General features: G+C 27.0%; 1 protein-coding gene across 1 annotated transcript in view; it reads left to right on the top strand.

Moving 5' to 3' along the window:
* The first annotated feature begins 12,023 nt into the window (after window positions 1–12,023).
* The window catches only part of LOC132935914 (sodium-dependent dopamine transporter-like), a 28,725-nt gene continuing 19,438 nt past the window's right edge, over window positions 12,024–21,310 (top strand). The window contains exon 1 of the mRNA XM_061002554.1: window positions 12,024–12,170. The gene's annotated coding sequence lies outside the window, so the exon portion shown is untranslated. The remainder of the gene's footprint in view (window positions 12,171–21,310) is intronic.

Genomic DNA, 21,310 nt, shown 5'->3' with positions numbered 1-21,310 from the left:
ATATTAGCTTTTAAAACTATCATTTTTAGGTTTCATTCTTACACTATTTTTGCATTTTATCAACTATTTTATAGGGTACCTACTATATACACTATATATCTATAAATAACAACAAAAAAAAAGTAAATCCTCAGAAATAAGTTATTTTACGTCACAAATTATGAGAATCAGCATATTGTTTTTATTAATTTATAATATTATATTAGTATAAGTCTATACAGTAGCGGATTTATTCGTGTTCCATGGAGGGGTTGGGCAATATCCTTTTGGTCCAAAAATTATACTTTTAACTATGTATTTACCTTCTTAGGCCTATACAGAAGGAAAAACATGTGTCCAATAGTAAAATTTGTAGGCCATGATTATAATTTATAAACACTGAACTTCTATACAGATTTCTGAAAGACATTATTATTTATAGGTCGTTTATATGATGTCTAGGGGGGCATGGCACCTATGTCCCCCCTAAACCCCGTGCCCGGTCTGTACATCGGTAAAACTATATAAGGCTATAAGCTACAAAGTGTGGAAGTGGCCTAACCACTTATAGGTAGTAGGTACCACCTACCTACTAGTTTTATTTGTCAAACGATATTTGGTTATTTTGTAAGACAACGTCATATACCTATACCTAAGTATATATACTCTGCAAATACACTCATACGTTGAAATGTTGAATACTGAATAGTGCGTAATGGTAATATATATGGGCATATGGTAGGTATTCTTTGCTGAAACTAAATTTTTTTAACATAGGTATATATTCAAATATACATTTGAATTAATCAAATGTGAACATTACAAACCGGTTAGGTACAAACAAGATAATATAAATAATATGAGTGGAGGGTACCTAGTGTACATTCCAGTAAGATGTTAAAAAAATATCTATGTTACTACAAGGTAGAAATAAAAATCCCTACTCTATCTAACTATGGATATAATTAGTAGGTAATTTAATGAACATTTTCTATTATATTAGCACATAAAAATATTTTCAAACTATTATTATTTAACTACTTGCGCAAATTATGTACAAACGAAATTAATCTTAAATTCTTAACAAACCTTTGCAAAAAATACTTACTAACGCACGAATGGTAGTTACAAATAAGAAAATTCAATATTCAAGAATTTCGGGAATTTCCTCATCCCCCAAAATATTGCTTATTATTACTTATCGAATTATTTACGAACAAACTAATATTTTTGCAAACCACTACAATCGATTTACAAACGAATGGTATAAACTGAAATTTGAAATCCGGAAATTAGGTTATTTTAGTGATAAACAATATTGGTCTTAATCTTACCGTCTTGACTTGGGTTTGCTAGAAGACTTAGAACAAGACCAATACCAAAACAAAACTAACACTAGCAATTTCAAAACCAAGACCAAATTGCAAGACCTAATTGGTCTTGCTAATTTTTTAAAACATTTTTTTCCACAGAAAAAACATTTATAGTATTACCCAATATAAGTGTAATTAATTAATTTATAAGGAATATTATGAAGTTTATATTGCAATCTTTTCGATTAAGTTCGAGGAAGTTATGAATTATTGAAAACATGATTAGAAATAATTTGAAACAATAGGTATCCACTACCATTATTATAGTTATTACTCGCAGAAATTATAGTAACTTTGGAATAATTAGTTTATTTTCCCGAATTTTACACTGATGCTGAAAGTCACCAATACAATTATTTATGTCCATAAATAAATTTCTACTTTGAATATTTTACTAATAACAGGAAGTCATATATAGGATATCATTTGATTATACGTTTTCATTTCTTGCAACGTTCGTGTGACTTTATTACTGTTATTATACATCATATATTATTATATATATAATTAAAAAAATAAAAATAAAAATTTAATTATTGTTCTTTTTTAAGTTTGAATTTTAAAATATTATACATATATTATATAGTGGTCGAGACTAGTGCGCTAATTGTAGCGATGCTACAGTAGCACGCTATTTTATTTGTAGTGATTAACAATACATCTAATGTAGGCATGTAGCGAAATACTATAGCACATTAGAATTTTACCGTTAGCGTAGCGAAAATTATCATAAAGGGTTGAACCAACGATTAACTCATTTAGTAGGTAGGTATACACCCTTAGTCAAATCCCATCCAGTGCCAGTGCCAAATGTCAAATCAGTACAAACTACAATAACTATCAATATTAACACGAATTTTTTTTTAAAATAGGGGGGGGGGAGTAGATGTACCATTTAAGCGTTACAAAAAACCAGCAGCGTAATATATTACCTATATAATATATTAATATATATTGGACTTTTAAAGTTATCTTTTAGTGGTCTTACGAGTGAAACAATCCTACACAATTCCAACCATTTATAAAAGGTTTTCAATTGTCATATGCATTTGCCATTTTATTAATAAAGCAAGCCTTTACAAGAGCTTGCAGCAAAACTAAGACCAAGATTGGGTGTACAAGAACAAGACCAAGATTGAGTTTGCAAGAACAAGGTCAACATTTATTAGGCCATAAGTAGCATTTTATCGTCACTTAGAAGTTGGAATACTAAAATGTTTGGTTAGGTTTATACTATATGTAAAAAACAAGAACAACGACTGATTATTTTTACAAACGTGGCATTTGGACGAAAGATCGCTAAATTCAAATAAAATAATAATTATATATATAGCAGGTGACAAATAGGGTTATATTGATGGTATCAGAATATTCAAAGGATATTTTTCGTGTTAAAAATGGAATGACACGCATACACTGTATGCCGACTACAACTATACAGGACATATTAAATAAATATATATATATATATATATATATATATATATATATATATATATATATATATATATATACATACAATATATTAGTTTAATAAAAATAATCTTTAATAGATATTACTATATTAGATACCTCCATAACATGCTAATTTTCTGCCGCAACACCAATAAAAGCCATAGAAAATATTTTTTTTTAATTTGAAATGGTGAGGGGAGAGATATCCGGGATTGTCTTTTTTTTTTAATAAAAGTAATAAAAATATTCATTTATAATATTATTTTTTTTATCTCAAGCTATGATTATAATTTAAATATGATTATTGATTACATATTATACGAGACATCATTATGTTAATTAAAAAATATAAAAATATAATAATTTTACAAATATATGTTGTTTACATATTACAAAATGACTTTAAATGATGCGAAAAAATATATTTTCAAAATCATCAATACTTTTCGAGATAGTATAATATAGGTACTGTTAAAATAATCACCATGTATAAATATTCCATATACTACATTACTACAGATACATTTTAATTATCTTATCGGTTTTTTAAAGACCTAAAGACCGACATTTTATAAGTGTAGGTAGTATAATAATTTACAGATATAAAGTAGTAGTTTATCCTGCATGGTGTTAACTGTGACAAATTAAATACACATAAATTTGCTCCTTTTTAAACTCTGTTAAATATAAACTGCACAGATTTTCAACACAGTGTTTTGATCAAAATATAAAATGCAGGTGTAAAATTATATCCAATCATAAGAACTATTTTATATTTTTATTTACCAGGTGATACACTTATACAATAGCCTGTGAAAACACCACCAAAATCGGTTCATCCGTTCCAAAGTCTTTCTCAGACAGACAGACAGACAGACAGACAGCCAAATGTATCTTTGCGTGTTTCATGCAATATTGCATATTTTAATTGTGTACGTTTAAAAATCAAAGCGTATATAACATTTGAATACTTTTAATTTGTGATACGCAAAATAAATATAAATGAAAAAATAATAAGATCATTTTTTAATTGCTTAAAGTATTTTTTCCAAAGTTTCAGGTTACATAATATTGTATAATAACCCGTATAAAGTCAAGGTTTTTCCAAATAAAACCCTACCAACTATATTTTTATCAAGTATCCTTGACTATTATATAATATAATATAATTTTTAATCAGTATATCCATTATCCAATCATAATAACTATTTTATTTTCTACAACCAATGACCATCATATATACATAAAAATAATAGATTTGTAGCGACCTACTGTCTGTGTACGACCGTTGAGGTATCGTTGAGACTTGGAGATGTAAAATAAGTTGTAGTCAGATGTAAATTCAATGTGTATTATTGTATTATTGTCAATCAGTAAAATGTTAAAGTGTCTTTAAATTAAATTGTGAAATTATTCTATGTACCCACTACAATATTAAGATCAATGTAATATTTTCTAAGTATTTGTAAAATACGATTTTAGAAAATATTTAAATAATTTTCGAAATCCAAATTATAACTTAAAGAACAATACTGGTGTGATCTTGTGCTCTCTTGAGCTCTGTAAAATCACGTCTAAATATGGCTGTTTATAACTTTCCCATATAAGGTTCTACCCCTACTCCTAAACTAGAATCCCTGATGATCTGAACGACGAAAATCGTCGTTCCCACAGTGGCGTACGTCCGATGACCAACGGATGTGGTACTGCCCACGCATTATCAAGTTCCAAGTGGAACTGCATTATCGTGTATCAATAGAGAGTTCCAAGTGTTAAAATAATATTATAATGCATACTCGTGTTATAATCATTCGTCATTGTCATATATGAGAATGTACCTATACATTGTTGCAGGTATATTATATTTTAACATTTTCGTTTTGTGGTTCCTTAAACCCTTTCTATACTCGTACCTCCTCTCATATCTTATAAGTTATAACCTATCTGGTCTTCTTATAAATGAGTATATAGTTAAGTTAATAATATAATATGATGATCATAGTCTTAGTTATATAGAGAGCGTCAGAACATGTAGCAGAAATTAACAAAATTCCTGTATGAGTCCATCTTTTAAATGCTTTTTTAGATTCTGGGCGGAGCGAGGAAGCTAGTGGTATTACAATGGTGTTTATTATTTTTATTTTTATTTTTTATCCTGTGTACAAAATATCTACCAGAAGGAATGATTCGATTTCAACATAATATAGTATCTTATCTTTTAGCAAATTGGATCAAAATGGTACTTTAAAGAGGTCATTTTTCGATTTTCTCAATAGTTATTTAATGCAATAGGAAAAACAACCGACAAATTACGAATAACAGCTAAAATAGGATTTGTTTATCACCATAGAAACGAATAAAAAATAGTAATATTATTATAATATTAATTCAACTTACAGGCTATAATAAATAATAACAATATATAAAATATCTACACTGACAAACCGTCACCGGTCAAAATCGTTTTTCTGATACAATGGTATTATATCATTGAATTCAAGTTTAATACAATCCATTATACATTAATCCACTTGTAACCTACTGTACAGCAGATCGAAATCCTCTTATCCACTTTTTAAAATCCATTTTTATTGCACATGAGCATACGTGCTAACCTAACCTAACCAACTTTCAAAATTTCAAGTTAATACGATCAGTAGTTTTTGAGAAAAAGCGATTTGGATTTGGATTTTATACGAATAAATAACTAAATAAATATCAAATTGTTTTGTCATATTTTGAAACTAAGTGCTCATGGCTAAGAGTAGAGCACGGATTTTTATGAATAATATTTATGATTATTATTATCATTTTCAATGCATGGTATAACTTTCAAAATGTAGTCTCTTTTAATTTATACATTTTACATTTAAAATTTGTTTTTATTTTTTTTCTATAATAATAGCATCGATGGAAAAATTTCAATCAATAAAACATAAAAAACACATACAAATTTAATATAAGCACGATTTTAGATTCTGAGTGGACCGATGAATGTATTGATCTTACAATGATGTGTGTTTTTTTTCTTATATTTTTTTGTGTCTGTCATCACCTTTTAGCAGTGTTGTTAAGGAACGATTTCTGGAATTGATTCCTTTTCGAAGGAATAAGAACGTAAATATTGCAATTCTTTTGTTCTTCTCAAAAAAGTTTAAAAAACATTTAGAGAAAAAAATGTTGTTTACTTATCATCTTTTTAATCTATAAAAAAAATAATAGACAAGACTACCAATTTTTTATTTGCATATGACTCGGTGTTCTGATTAGTGATTATGATAATAACTGATAACTCATGAACCATGATGAACGAGGAAAAGAATGAGCTCCTTTTTCATAGGAACTAGGAAGTGAACGAGTTCCTTTTAACATTGAATAAACGAACCAATTCCTATTTATAATAAAGGAACGAGGAATTTAACAGATTCCTATATAAAAGGAACGTTAACAACACTGCCTTTTAGGAAAGTGAAAGTGCTTGGATTTTCTTCAACAGTATCTTTTCTGAAAAACGGGAATTTTTACGCAAATTAGTTTTCGACAAAGTCGAATTTTGGTTTTTGGTGTAACTCTAAAACAACCGGATGTATCGTAGATACATGAAATTTCACTGTTTATATTAGTATTTTCTAGATACACGATCAAATTTTCAAAAAATATTGATTTGTTTTGAACTGTTGACGGACATTTTCAGTTTCAATTTTTTAATTTTTTTTTTCTATGAATGTCAATAAAATTTTATTTGTTGGGTAAAAAAGCTTGAAAATGTAATAGGTACAAGGCTTTTGATATATTGTTACAATGACATTAGAAAAATATTAAAAATCCATAATTACAATTTTTGTATAAGCATTTAAAGTTTAAATTTTGACAAAAGGCGTAAAAATCACAAAAATGTATAAAAAGTATAATTTTCATAAACTATATATCACATTTAAATATATATTTTATTATTTGACTATATTGAAGATTTGTATTATAGAAATCATAACAACGTAATATATTTCTATAATTTTAGAAGTGCGACAAGAAGCTGTACAATAAGTTCTGGCGGCTATGCAGTTTAGGCCTAAACCGTCGTTGCCGATGCCCAGCAAACGAACCTCGGTTATGGCGAAAAGTCCTGATCGATCAGCCACCACGCGTAACGATACCGGTGAGCAATTAATATACCTTCTATTATATTATATTATTATTACATTTATTATTATAGTTGATATATTATTAGACGTGGTGAGGGGGTAGTGTGTCTGACGTTTCTTTTAGATTCTGAGCGAAGCGATGAATGTATTGATTTTTCAATGATGTGTGTGTTTTTTTTTATTTTTTATTTTTGTGTCTGTCATCACCTTTTAGGACTTGGTAAAAGTGCTTGGATTTTCTCCAACAGTAACTTTTCTGATAGAAAAGTGAATCTAGTTGGTACTTTGGGGGATCAAAGTAAAAATTTCCCAGTCGTTTTCCAAAGCGACGTGAAAAACAAAAGAAAAATTAAGGAAAAACGGGAATTTTTACGCAAAATCTGTTTTCGAGAAAATCGATTTTGATTTTTAGTGTAACTCTAAAACGAATGACCGTAGGGACATGAAATTTTGACTGAATGTTTATAATTGCATTTCCTATACACCATAACATTTTCCAAATATTTTGACTTATTTTGAGCTGTTTACGACATTGTCAATTTCCATTTTTTTTTCTATAAATATTAAAATTTTATTTGTTGAGTAAAAAAGCTTGAAAATTTAATAGAAGGCTCCTAGGTTATTGTTTCAAAGGCAGATGAAAAAAATTAAAAATCCTTAGTCATAGTTTTTATTTATAAGCATTTAAGGTTCAAATTTTGACAAAATACGGAAAAATCACGAAAATTAGCAAATTATTTTGAGTTGAGAATTCATAAAAAATTTTTCTTTTTAAATCTAAGATTTGAAAATGTAATATAAGATTACTCATAAGTTTGTCTACCTTTATCAAAAAAAAAAATGTCTAGAAGAAACTTAAATTAAATTTTTATGAGCGTCTGAAATTTATATTTTTACAACATTTGATATTTACTCGATTTCTCATGTAATAATTTTCTTATTTTATTGTAATTAAAAAACGAATGACTGTAGACTGAAGGATTGATAATTTAAAACAAAGCTCCACGTAAATAGGTTATATATAAATTACTTTATTCACAATAATATCATCAAATATACTTGGTAAAATCATAGGCTGACTGACCGTTTTCGCTCAGAATCGTTTTTCTTATACAATGATATTATATCATTGAATTCAAATTTAACACCATCCATTACAGTGACCCACTTGTAACCTACTGTACAACAGAGTGACATCCACTTATCCACCTTTTTTTATATGAATTTTAAATTCAATTTTGCAAATTATTTGTATTCAAAATGTATTAAATGCTGAATTTGTATACCTAAGTAAGACTTGAAAAATTTATATTGGTTTCTCATAAGTAGTTAATTTTGGAACCAAAAAATCTAAATAAATATATATACCATGAATCTATATTCACATTGTTTTACGGTAAGGCGGTATTGACTGAAAGGTTAATAACGATCATATTTGATATAAAATATATATACTATTATAGTGTTATAATTTATAATAAACAATAAATTATAATATTATAATAAATTCAATGATTTCTGCAAAAGTTTAATCAACTTACCGCAATACTAATAGAAAAAAAATAACTATTATAAATTATAAAATATATTATGTAATTATACTAGTAGTCAGCAATAATATATGTCTTCGCTAAGAATCGTTTTTTTAGGTATGCAATGATTTATTATCAATGAATTCAAATTTCACTCATAACACACACCTTACAGTTACTTACACAATGACGAGGTACACTATCGACACCTACTTACTGCAGAGCGGTTATCTACCTACTTTCCCCCTTTTTACATAATACATTGAGTATAATATTATACTATAAATATATTATATTGTATATATTTGTATTGTATATGATAATATATTGAGTAAAAGAAAGTATAATTTATTTATTTTTATTTTAAGAGGACGTTGCACCCGCATGTGTCTCTCCGTCTTACAAATGTACAACATACCAAAAACTGTTTTGCGCGGGAAAGAACCGAGAACGTAACAGTCATAAACTCATAAGTCATAACTAAGAAACGAAATTTTCACCACATAGAAAGGAGAACTTTGGCTGTGCAATATCGTTTTTATTTTTTCGTTATAGGTACTTCAAAAAAAGTTATTAAAATTTGAAAAACACAAATAATAATGGATTTTGAAACAGCAAGAACTTTTTACGTATAAGTGATATCAAAAGAATAAAAACTATATTGCACAGCCAAAGTTCTCTTTTTTATGTGGTGAAAATGTCGTTTCTTAGTTATGACTGTAGCCTACTTGGTTCTTTCCGGCGCCATAACGTTTTTGCTATGCCGCGCCGTACGTGTGTAAGATGGAGACCACATATTATGTGCGACGTCCTCTTAACGGTACGTTGTCTTTTAATTTATTATAATCATCTGTGCCCAATGGTAACAGTGGCGTAACCAGGATTATGAGGGGGGGGGTAAGTATAAATTAAACCAAGTTTTTACAGTTTTCATGTATAAAATATTAGGGGGAAATGTCAATGGTGTGGGAAAGGGTTGACATACTCAAACCTCCATGGCTACGCCACTTGTCTGTGGACACGACTTATTGGTAGATGAACTTAGTAAGAAAGGCATTAGAATATGAATTAGGATGGATGACCTTAGCCACTAGGCCAGTATTGATTTTAAAGTGGCTGAGCGCATGTCTAAGCCCGCCTAAATCGTGTTAACGGATATTCATCATTATTATACAGTATTAAGATCACAATATTTATATTGTATAGACATACCTACTAAAGGTAGGTACAGGTACTATATTATCAATATAATGTAGAGGAACTATAAGAACGTGATATTTTTAATACTGTAGATGTGTACCTGTACTATACTAATACAATATATACTATAATATGTTATTTAAAGCAGGTATAGGCTATAATCAGGGCTCGGGACTTATAACACTTAAAACCATTAAAATAAGCGCTTGAAAAAATCATTATAAGCACTCAAATAAGCATTTAAAAACTTAAATTCAAGCAAAAATGTTTTATCAAAAAAAAAAAAAACTTTCTTTTTACATGATAAAGTAGGTACTATATAGACATAATTTGTATAACTGTGCTAAAAATAATGATTAGGAAAAGTTTCTAACAAAAAAATCAAAAGAATAAATAAATTTTATACTATAAAATATTTATAGATTTTCCGAGCGATTTTTTGAAAATTAAAATGTAAACAATATTTACAAATAGTTGAAAAAAAAAATTAATTAATTAAATCTTACAGTCATTATTGCATTAAATGATTTAATTTTAATTCTATCAAAAACAACTTTGCAGTAGAAAACCATAAAAAAAAAAAAAAACTGGTCAAAAAGCAAAAAAAAACAGAAAAACTGGAAATAAGCATTTTTTTTTTTTTAAAATTGATGAAAAAAGCATAAAAATCACTTTAAAATAAATTTCATAATTTAACATGTTGTAACACGACATACACTCCCATAGCACTCTGCTACATTTTAAGTCAATCCATAAAATTAAGCAAATGCTTTAAGTCCCGATCCCTGGCTATAATATATTTAAATATATTTATTCTTTGTATAATTTTTGTATTAAAAATTTTGAATGATCAAAATTCAAAACTATTAATTTATATATATTTTTGGTTAGTAAAATATGTATAATGCAAATACTGACAATTAGAAACATGGCTTTAATTTTTTTCCAGGCATAATTTATATAAAAGAAGCAGAGAGACATCGCAGTTTAATAATAATGAAATTAAAACTATGTTAATTTTATTCAAATAGCCCTAAAAAGCTACGTGTCAATCAAGGCTGGATGGGTTTTCATATAGAAGTTAGTCTTAAATTATTTAATATCGAAAAATGAATCTTATTTAATTTTAAAAACCTCTTCAAAATATTAATAATTTTATATATTTTATAACAAAAAAGTAAATAAATACTGGACGAGGTTATGCTTGACGTTTTATAAAAGTATAATATACAAAACTAAATATGTTAAGTTTTCCACCGGGTATAAATACAGTTATTTTTCTATGAAAAAATAATTTATTTTTATATTATTGTTTCAAGAGGGAGAAGCGGTTTCAAAGGATTAATTTAGTACTTCATAATATGTCGCATTGTAACTCTATAATATTTGATGTTTTTGTACAGCGCAGCAAATAATTATTAACGATAATCTAGAACAATAAACTTAAAATTATAGAATGTTTTGTCTTGTACAATAAATGTTGTTCTCAGTGGTTTTTAATATTTTACTTTCTTGTCACAGAAAAATGCTTTTTTTTAAATGTTACATTCGAATTAGATATTTTAAAAATGTTTGATTATTCAAAATGATGTAGAAGAAAATTATATCTTTGTACAAATGATTGTTAATTGACTGATTTAAGGAAAAAATTTATTTTATTTTATGAAACCTACACATACAATATTAGACCTATATACCGCATTTTATATCCGTTTTAATTGAATGCTTTTTTAATTCCTTCCATCCTCAACAATTTAAAATTTTAAATCTATTGTATTTGCTTTATATTGTTTTTCTTTTTATGCCTACCTAAATTTACTGTACGTGGTTGATATACAAACATTCACATACAATTGTTTGGTATAATAATGCAGATATATAATATACCATACCTATAGACAAACTACAGCAAAGTGCAGATTTAACTAACAGACGCATTATTCAATGGATACACAAAAATAAAATAGATAATACATGTTGAAAACAAAATAAGATATAATAGTTAATAATATAGACACAGCACTGCATATTATTCGCCCGGCAATATCGTACATTAAAATAAACGTTTAAGAAATCCTTGTAGTTATTAATATTTTAAATTTAATTTTCTTACAAATAAATACTGCTAATTAAATAATCTTTATATAAAAGGTTAGTTATTATTAGTATTTATTATTATATAATATTTTTTGAGAGATTTTACTCCAAGTACTGTACGGACTTCCGGAAAGTAGGTGAGAGCTGTTAGGTGGTGGCGCTTTTTTCCGCTCCTCCGATGTTAGTGGCGCAAAGTAAACTTGGTTGCCATTGGGTGTCTGGGATGTTCTTTCCGTCGCCGTAACTCGTATGGGGCGGTCGTCTCTGGAATAATGCACTTTAATAGTAGATTTAACTGGAGTAGTGCTTTTTAACTTTAATTATTATACATTCAAAAAGCGAATCATTATATTATATTATATTATTGTGACGCATACATAACATCCGACTAGGTAAGTTATTAAAATATATAAAACAATTATTTTTATTATTTAAATTAAGCATAGCATGCGTAGGTATCTAATGCCAATTGTGATTTATAAGTCAATAATTGTATTATTTATAAATGAACTACTAATATGTTATTAAAAAAATAAATGGCATTTCATTTAAATGACATAATATAACCTATATTATAACTACTTATATACCTAAGTGACTCGAGTGAATGTTTTATGTATAATTTGAAGTTTCTATTCTAATTTTTGAAACACTTTATTCATTATTAATACTTGTTAATTTATGTGTTATATTTGATAATTGATTCTAAAATGATTAAAATACATTATGAAATAATTATTTTCAAAAATGTACGAATTTTATGTTTTTATCGATAGTTCTAATCCACAATTTTATGTAATTTTTTTCAAGGTGTGAGCAAACATTTTTTTGAATAAAAAAGTGCTTGAAAGAATTTATTCTTTAAATACCTGTTAAGTTATTTTATGTTGCTTAAATTGCAAACATTAGCTATACTTAAAATGTATTTAAATTTAACACTAATGAATTAATTCATTTTTATTAAAGAATAATTACAATCTTTTACAGACAACAATTTTATTAATTATTTTTTTTAAAAATATTGAAGATTTTTTTTATTAAATGCTTAATTTACACAATTTTAAATTTTATACTGTTAGTCTAGGTTTTTACTTAATTCTATAGCTATTATTTTTTGTTTTATAATTTTCATAAGTTTCATAATGTTTCAAAAAATATTAATAGAAACATCTGATTAGCCAATATAAGCGAAGGATAGTGTCTACAAACCACACTCACCACATACGACTGTCTCTCTGTCAATTGTTTAAACATTTTATCACAATTTTGAAATGAAATTGTGGTCTATTTTTCATAACCAAACTTCAGAAATAAGAAAACCAATAAATCTGTTTGCATTAAATTATTTTTTTGTTTTTTTTTACATTGTTGAATGTAATCTATGCGTGTATCATGTAATTTCCGAACTTATTAATACTTAGGAAGAGACTAATAAATAATAATAATATTATTATTTTAGTTTTCAATGTGTTCAAAATGTATTACATACAAACAAACATTTTCACAACTTTTACAAAATTAATATTATACATAATAATAAGTTAGGTTACTTAATTTAATATTCGTATTTTATATAATTACGGTATTTAAAATGTACAGAGTTCTTATTTATACATATGAACAGTATGTTTTGTTTTAAAATTAAAGTATACTGTTAGGCCGAACATTAAATGTGGCATTTGAATGTAATAATATCTGCAGGGTCCTGGAGTATATGCTTTTAATTTGAAGATTATTTAAACTAAAACAAAACTAAATTAAAAAAATTTCACAATTGGTGTAAAGAACTTAATAAATTAATAATTATTGTTTGTTTTTTGAATTGACATCGATATAGGCTAACCACGACCAATCATATTTATCACCGATTATTACTACAAGTTCTAAATATTCAGTGGTACTTATATTATGTACCCATTTGTATTTTATGTACCATACAATGATTAATTTATTTTTTTAAAACTGATCAAAACTAGGGTTTTGTTTAGTATAATAGTATATATTTTTCGATTCATATAATCTTTCAAACCCATAACCCAATGAGAAAATTCTAACCGGAAAATGGTCGAGAATTTAGAATAAAAAACGATATGAATATCTCACATATACAGGGATAGCTACTTTTACGGCAAGTCATAATGGCGTTATAAAAATGTATAAATTAATAAAATGTACTATTGTACTGTTTATGTTGTATTAACGTTTAAATCATAACGAAGGGTCGTCGTTTTCATAGTATTATATAATATTAGTGCGTACTGCGTAGTGCGTATACGTCTATATAATATATATATATATTATACAGGTATATATTAATAATTTCATCACCGTATATAGCGTAATATTATGTACTTTTTTGTTATTGTTGTGATAAACTTTTTTTTTACCGCTACGCAGAGCGATGATATTATTGTTTTGGGTCTTACACACGCACGTTTAAATTATCAGAATACACAGCTACACTTTGTGCGCACGTAATATTATATGTTACCGAGTATTGGTTTGTATTTTAATATATATATATTTATTATTATGTTCGAAATGTGCCCCACGGCGATTTTCGATTATATGAACACTGCCGGTGATTGCTGCTGGTCGGCTTATGTCACAAACGTGAATAATATTCGCCCGCACCATAAACCTATACGCGAGTAGCTTCACAGTGTGATATTGTAATATGTGTGTATAATGTATATAATGCATAACAACAACGTACCTGCAATTGGTGCTACAATGTTTGTGTGTGTTTTATAAAATCCACACCAAGGAGCGGGTACAACATGACATATTAATTCGCGTTATATTATAATACAAACTTCACGGTGGGCAGAGGTAGCGTATAATGGGTATTGCGCATAATAATAATATCATAATTTATATGTAGTTAAATTTGTTATAGGTAGAGGTAGGTACCTAAACATCGCGCACCGCGGTGACGCCAAAGCAATTAAAATAATATATAAATATTAACGCGGTGACAATAATAATAATAATAATAGAAAAACGATTTGTCAACACCCCGGGCCTCGTGATGTGTGTTATGTGTTTGATCAATATGATATAACATTATTATAATGTGCACAAACACGTACTATATCGTAATTCGTAGGCAGTTGAAGGTGGTACACGGGTGACAATTTAATGCGAAACGATTTCGATAATAATAATAATAATATGTTCTTAAATACGTAGGTACGTCAAAACGATGCTCGCTCGTACATATATTTATATTATAAGTTCGTAATAATAATATAATATACGAAATGCCGAGGCCTATCGAAAGTACCCGCCGCGGGCTGATGCATATTATGTACCTTCCTTACCAGCACGTGGCGTAAATGTGTTATATTAATATACGGTCCTTTACACCGGCTTCGCAATAATAATGATAATAATAATAATAATATACACCACACCGATACATATACCGTGCAGCTTGTAATGTTTGATGTTCAGAAAAAAAAAGATATTTTTTTATATTTTGTTTTATTACATTCGCGTATACACGTGCACATATTATAAAATATACCTATACCTACCCTACCCGCAGAGGTCGCATTGTTTGTTATTGTTGTAAACGACTAATTTTGACGAAAAAAAACCGTACGTAATCGACAGTCGAATGTAGATACGCCATGTATATAGGTGTAATATATATTATTATGCCGTACGGCCGTGTAATTATAATATATATAATTTCTATATGATGATCGGATCAATACGATATTATTTAAACGCTGCACTATATCTAGAATGATTGTTATATTATCATATACCTACTTATATCTGATTTCATTACGGTTTTTTTATTTTTTATCATTAGGTAGGTAGACTCTGGGCTTACGATATAGATTTAGTGGCAATGAGGCATGTGGCGTTTTAATCCATAAATTAGTAGGTGTATTGTTATTTTTATATTGGTGTTAAAAAGAATAAATACCTAACTTACTTCAATTTCATCATCGCAATAGTTATTAATATTTTGTACGACGATGTATAATATTTTGAATATATTATATCGATAAGTACTTATCGCTAAAAGTGTACAAAACGCATTGTTTTTTTTTATATTATCGATGGTATTGTAAATAATAGTAGGTTGTAGGTACCTCTAAGACCTACTTAAGTTTAACGACATACCAAACAATATTCAACTTAAAAGTTCTTTGAATTATCAGCTTAAGACCTCGACTATTATGGATTTGAAACATTACTGAATAATGAATTAAGGCTCTATAGTCTGCATAACTATAATATTATGTTACTATTAAATGTTAACTATTTTATAGGTACAAATGTACAATGGTAATAAGATAATGGAGGAAAACTCAATTTTAGGTTAAATGTACCTATATATAGCACAAATAATATGAAAGTTTTCATTTACCTATTTGTTATCAATTATCATATTTATGCATGTCAAATAAAATTACACATATATTATGTCTACATAAAACTATATATTATCTATACCAACATATAAATTGGTTATTTTATTTTTTCTTCACTATTGTCAGTATATTGACATTTTAGTATCAACTATTTTAGATTGGAGCAATGAATATATTGATTTTACAATGAAGTGTGTTTTTTAAAATCATTTTTTATTTGTGTCTAAAGACACGACAAGTAGTTGAAATAATTCTTCGATTTTCAACTTCAGTAGGTTTTCCGGTGAGAAAGTGAATCAAGTTGGTGCTTGGGGAGGTCAAAATTTAAAATTTAAACTTAAAAAAAATTACTCTAAATACATGACATTTTCACTGAATGTTTATATTAGCATTTTCTATTCACCATAACATTTTCAAAATACAGAGTGTCCCGTGAGGATTTACCCACTGCGATATCTCCTGAGATAATAAATCTGTTTTTTTCTTATTAGACTTACAGAGACAAGGACTACGCATATATTTTATTTTAAAATGTAAAAAAGTTAAAAAAATAATTTTTTTAGTTTTTAAACAATTGAATATAACCATTTTATAGAATTTTTGTGAACATTTTGATTGATTCATTTTATTTTCATTAATCTCGTGATTTTTAATAATTTTTTGGGCATCATGCGTTTGGGAAAATTACCTTTTTACCCACATAATAAAAGTAATGTGTTTGGGAGAGTTTCTTAAAATGTGTTTGAGCGAGTACGATGAACAATATAAAAGATAAAATTGTATGTTTGTAAAGATTAAGATAAAATTAATATATAAAATCTATAGGGAATTTTATTTAAATCTAAATATGGCACATCATTTCAATTTTTCATTACACACACTTATATTATTTTATCTTACATATTATTTTAATTTTAATTATATTTGAACTTGATTTTCAATTATTTCAATTTTTCATCACACACACACAAAAAAATAACCCACTTTTAATCATACCCATGGAATTCATGGACAACCCAAGTCTGTCAAAATGAAAGAGAAAATGAATTGATAAAATACAGCATCCCAGGATATTAAAAAAGATCGCCCAAACACATCACAATGTTTAAAAATTATTCGCCCAAACGCATCATGCTAAATTGCCCAAACACATTGTATTTTTTAAAAATTCACCCAAACGCAAACCGCCCAATTTTTTTAGTTTATAGGTAAAACAGTGAAAAACTGGTTTTTGTCTGGGCAGCGAGCCCCTCTCTACGGCTAATGGGTATATCCTCACGGGACACTCAGCATTTTGACTCATGTTGAGCTATTTATAGGCCGTGTTAGGAACAGATAACAAAAAAATCATCTAGATAAAGATAAAGATAACAACACTAAATTTTATCTAAGATACAGATAAAAGATAAACAAATCAAATTCATCTAACAAAAAGATAAAAGATAAAAATATTTTATCTAGATAATAATTATCTAAATATTTAAATAACAGATAATTTTAGAAATTATAATTAGAACAACTAATTTAAAAAAATATATATACCGTCATGTAAGTACACAAAATAATACACACACAAGAAAACCCATGGCTAACGGCCGTTCTTGCCGGGCTAATGGTGGGGTCACCGGCCACTTTTCGTGTCACGTACTATTATTATTATTATTAATTAACAACATTGAAAAGATATTTACGAGTATTGTGTATTTGTGTATACGAAATAATGTTTATTATTATTATAAATCATGTGCAATTAAAATTGGTTTAGAGATTGTTTATAGTCCATAGATTTATAATATAAAACATAAAACCCGAAATATATAAATAGCATCTCATGTATTGCTCGCCAGACTTATCAATTGTCATTAATTTCAGACGCATTGCAAATACGGAAAGAATAGACGTCTGGTTTATCTTTATTTCTCAATGAATAATATTATATTCTACGGAATTTTGTTTGGGACGGCGGTGGTTATAACTTGCCATCTGTTCTATTATTCGTATTTTAATTATAGTTTAAAAATATTTATAAAATTCTGGGAATTTGACATGTTTGTTGCGACAGTAATATACTAATATAGGCTAATTACATAAATTAATTAGTATATTATATTATATATTATTAACCGAATACAGAATATTAATAAATTACTAATAAGTAATAAGTACTAAATAGGAATAATTTATAGTCTTTTCAGAATAACGTCATATATTTTTAGCCCGGGATGTTATTTTACGAACAAGTTGTGCCTCAGATAATGAGAATAAAAATAAAACATTTTCGAATAGATCTAGCTAATTTTCTCCAAAAAATTTATCTTGTTAATTTATCTAGATAAGTTAAATTTTTATCTAAAATAAATACTAAGGTAACTTATATTTATTTATCTAGGTAAGATAAAAGATAAAAAAATAATTATCTGGATAAATTTATCTAGGTAAGTCCTAACACTGTTTATAGGTATATGACATTTTCAATAAAACATTTTTACTGGGTCATAAAACCTGAAAATGTAATTCATTTAAGTAAGTAAGTTTGTCTACCTTTATCAAATAAAAAAAATGTTTAAAGGAAAGTCATATTAAAAATTTATGAGCGTTTAATGTTCAAATTTTTCCAATATAGGATATTCACTCGATTTATCATGGAGTGATTTTCTTATTTAGTTTCGATTCAAAAACGAATAACTGTAGATTCTTGAAATGTACACAATACGTTTACCTATTTAATAAACTTATAACTTTAAATGCTTGATAAAATTTAAAAAATATTTTTATTAATTTTGAGCTGTTTACGGACATTATTAATCTAAAATTTTTTAGTATTTTTCTTTAAATACTAATAAAATTCTATTCTTTGGATCGAAAAACTTGAAAATTTAGTATAAGGCTCTTTAACACATTGTTACAATATTAATTTTAAAATATTAAAAATACATAGATTTTTTTTAAGCATTTAAAGTTCTTATGGTTATCCATATTAATATATTTAGGATAATGTGGTTGGGATTATGGTTGTGGTTTTTTTTTATAATTATTTGAAGTTTAAGTTTGGACGAAATTAGATGTTTAAACGAAGAAGAACGATTTTAGCTTTGTGTTATACTTTCAAAATATTATTCGTGGGTACTTGAAACTTCTAAAGTATATTGTTATATACCTACAAATAATTTTAATTCAACTTACCGGCTACTGTATTAATAATAACAATATAAATATAATATAAAATATCCTTGGCTGACAAACCATCTCCGCTCGGAAACGTTTTTCATATACAATGATATTATATCATTGAATTCAAATTCACCACCCTTCATTACAGTGACCCACTTGTAACCTACAGTACAGCAGAGCGGCACCTATACTTACTCGTTTTTTTTGCTTTATTTGGTAATATGTGTACTTATGAATTACTTCTTGATATATTAATTTTAAGACTATGTTGTTTTAAAATTTCTTTAATGGTATATTCGTATAAAGAGGCAACATTTATAATAAGGATAATATAATATTAACCTATTACCTCCATATTACATAGATACTCATAATTGCAACTACCATACCTATATCCACTATATTCACTACTTACCTAATTTATAATGAATTTGAAAGTATCGTAATTCATATGTCATAATATATTGTTACCTAGGATATTAATCACATTAGTGTTCCCCGTTCCTTTTTCCCTATTTATTTTGTATAAGTCTATAATATGTTTTTTAGGTAAGTACTTCAACATTTTTAAAAGTTTTTTTCATAAATTCTAGAAACTAAACTCAGAATACTCGTTTTTGAATACGATGATATATCAGATTTAAAATTAATATAATACGTTACTAATTACTATAATATATTCTGAACTGAATTGTGTGATTACTACATACCGATTTAAATAAATAAACATTCTCCCAGGAGAATCATTTAAATTTTTATCGTAGTAGAGCAAATAGCAATTAGTAACATTTACCACAGATTATCAGTTTGAAAAATATATATAAATGTTATTTATAATACATTGTATACTAAAAAAACTCTCTTGCAATGTACAAAATTAGGACAAGAAATTGTAAACTTTGTTGTTCTTTGTTAAAATGGTTCATTTTCTATAGTCTTTTTTGCCCAACTGGTGTCTCTTTGGCCTTTGGATTTTGGCATTATCTAAATGTATAAACAGTTTTTCGTGCATGTAGTGTGAGGAGCGTCACATTAATAATTAATTAGATTAAAACTAACGATTTATAAACTATACATTTTATTTTATAGAAATAGATAATTTATTGCAAATAAGAATCAGATTTAAATGCTAAATAATGTTAATTATTATTATTATTATTTATAATGCTAATTAATATTATTACGTTCTAATGAACTTTAATATAAAAAGGTAACGTTTATTATTATAAGATATATATCATTCTAAAAAATGTCTACCCACAAAATATTATAATTACTTCCGTTAACCTTTCACACCTTTTGGCTATTTATTCATGGCGTTTTATATGAAAACACATAACACATTTATTGATAAAATATCTTAGGTTTTTATATTTTAATAAAATGTGGAATAAATAAATAAGTTAAAATAATATAAATTAGGTTTTTTTTTTAAAATATTATTATTATTTGCGCATAAACTGCAATGTTATTAGACTACATTAGGTTAGCATTGTATTTAGTATTTACATAAGATTAATATTTTATACTTTTCAGTTTTTTTTTTTAAATGAGAGATAAATATATTTACATCTGAAAATGGTCCGATTGTTTCACACAGATTATCTGGAATGCGGAATTCGTTTCTGGCGTCTGTGAAATTTGGACAGTGGACGGCAATGTGTTTGATTGTAATTTGTACCTACATTGCATGTTCTGCAAATGGAGGTTCAGTTTTTGCCATCAGGTATCCATGTGAAATATTCGTGTGACCAATTCAATTTCTTAGTAAAATCCTTATACGTTACTCTGCGTACAGTTATATTTTATGTATGTCGTATTATGTAAACTTGCTTGTTGTCATTTTTCAAATGTACAATGTATATATATTATAACCACTGATTAATAATTTTTGTCTACAAAGTATGCGCATAATTTTATGAATATGGCACTTAACCACACTTGTGCACTAGACCATCGAATTATTGTAG

The sequence above is a fragment of the Metopolophium dirhodum genome, chromosome 1 (assembly GCF_019925205.1).
Source record: "Metopolophium dirhodum isolate CAU chromosome 1, ASM1992520v1, whole genome shotgun sequence".
Taxonomy (NCBI): Eukaryota; Metazoa; Arthropoda; class Insecta; order Hemiptera; family Aphididae; genus Metopolophium; species Metopolophium dirhodum.
The sequence above is the reverse complement of the archived record's forward strand: the minus strand, read 5'-3'. Positions and strand labels throughout refer to the sequence as shown.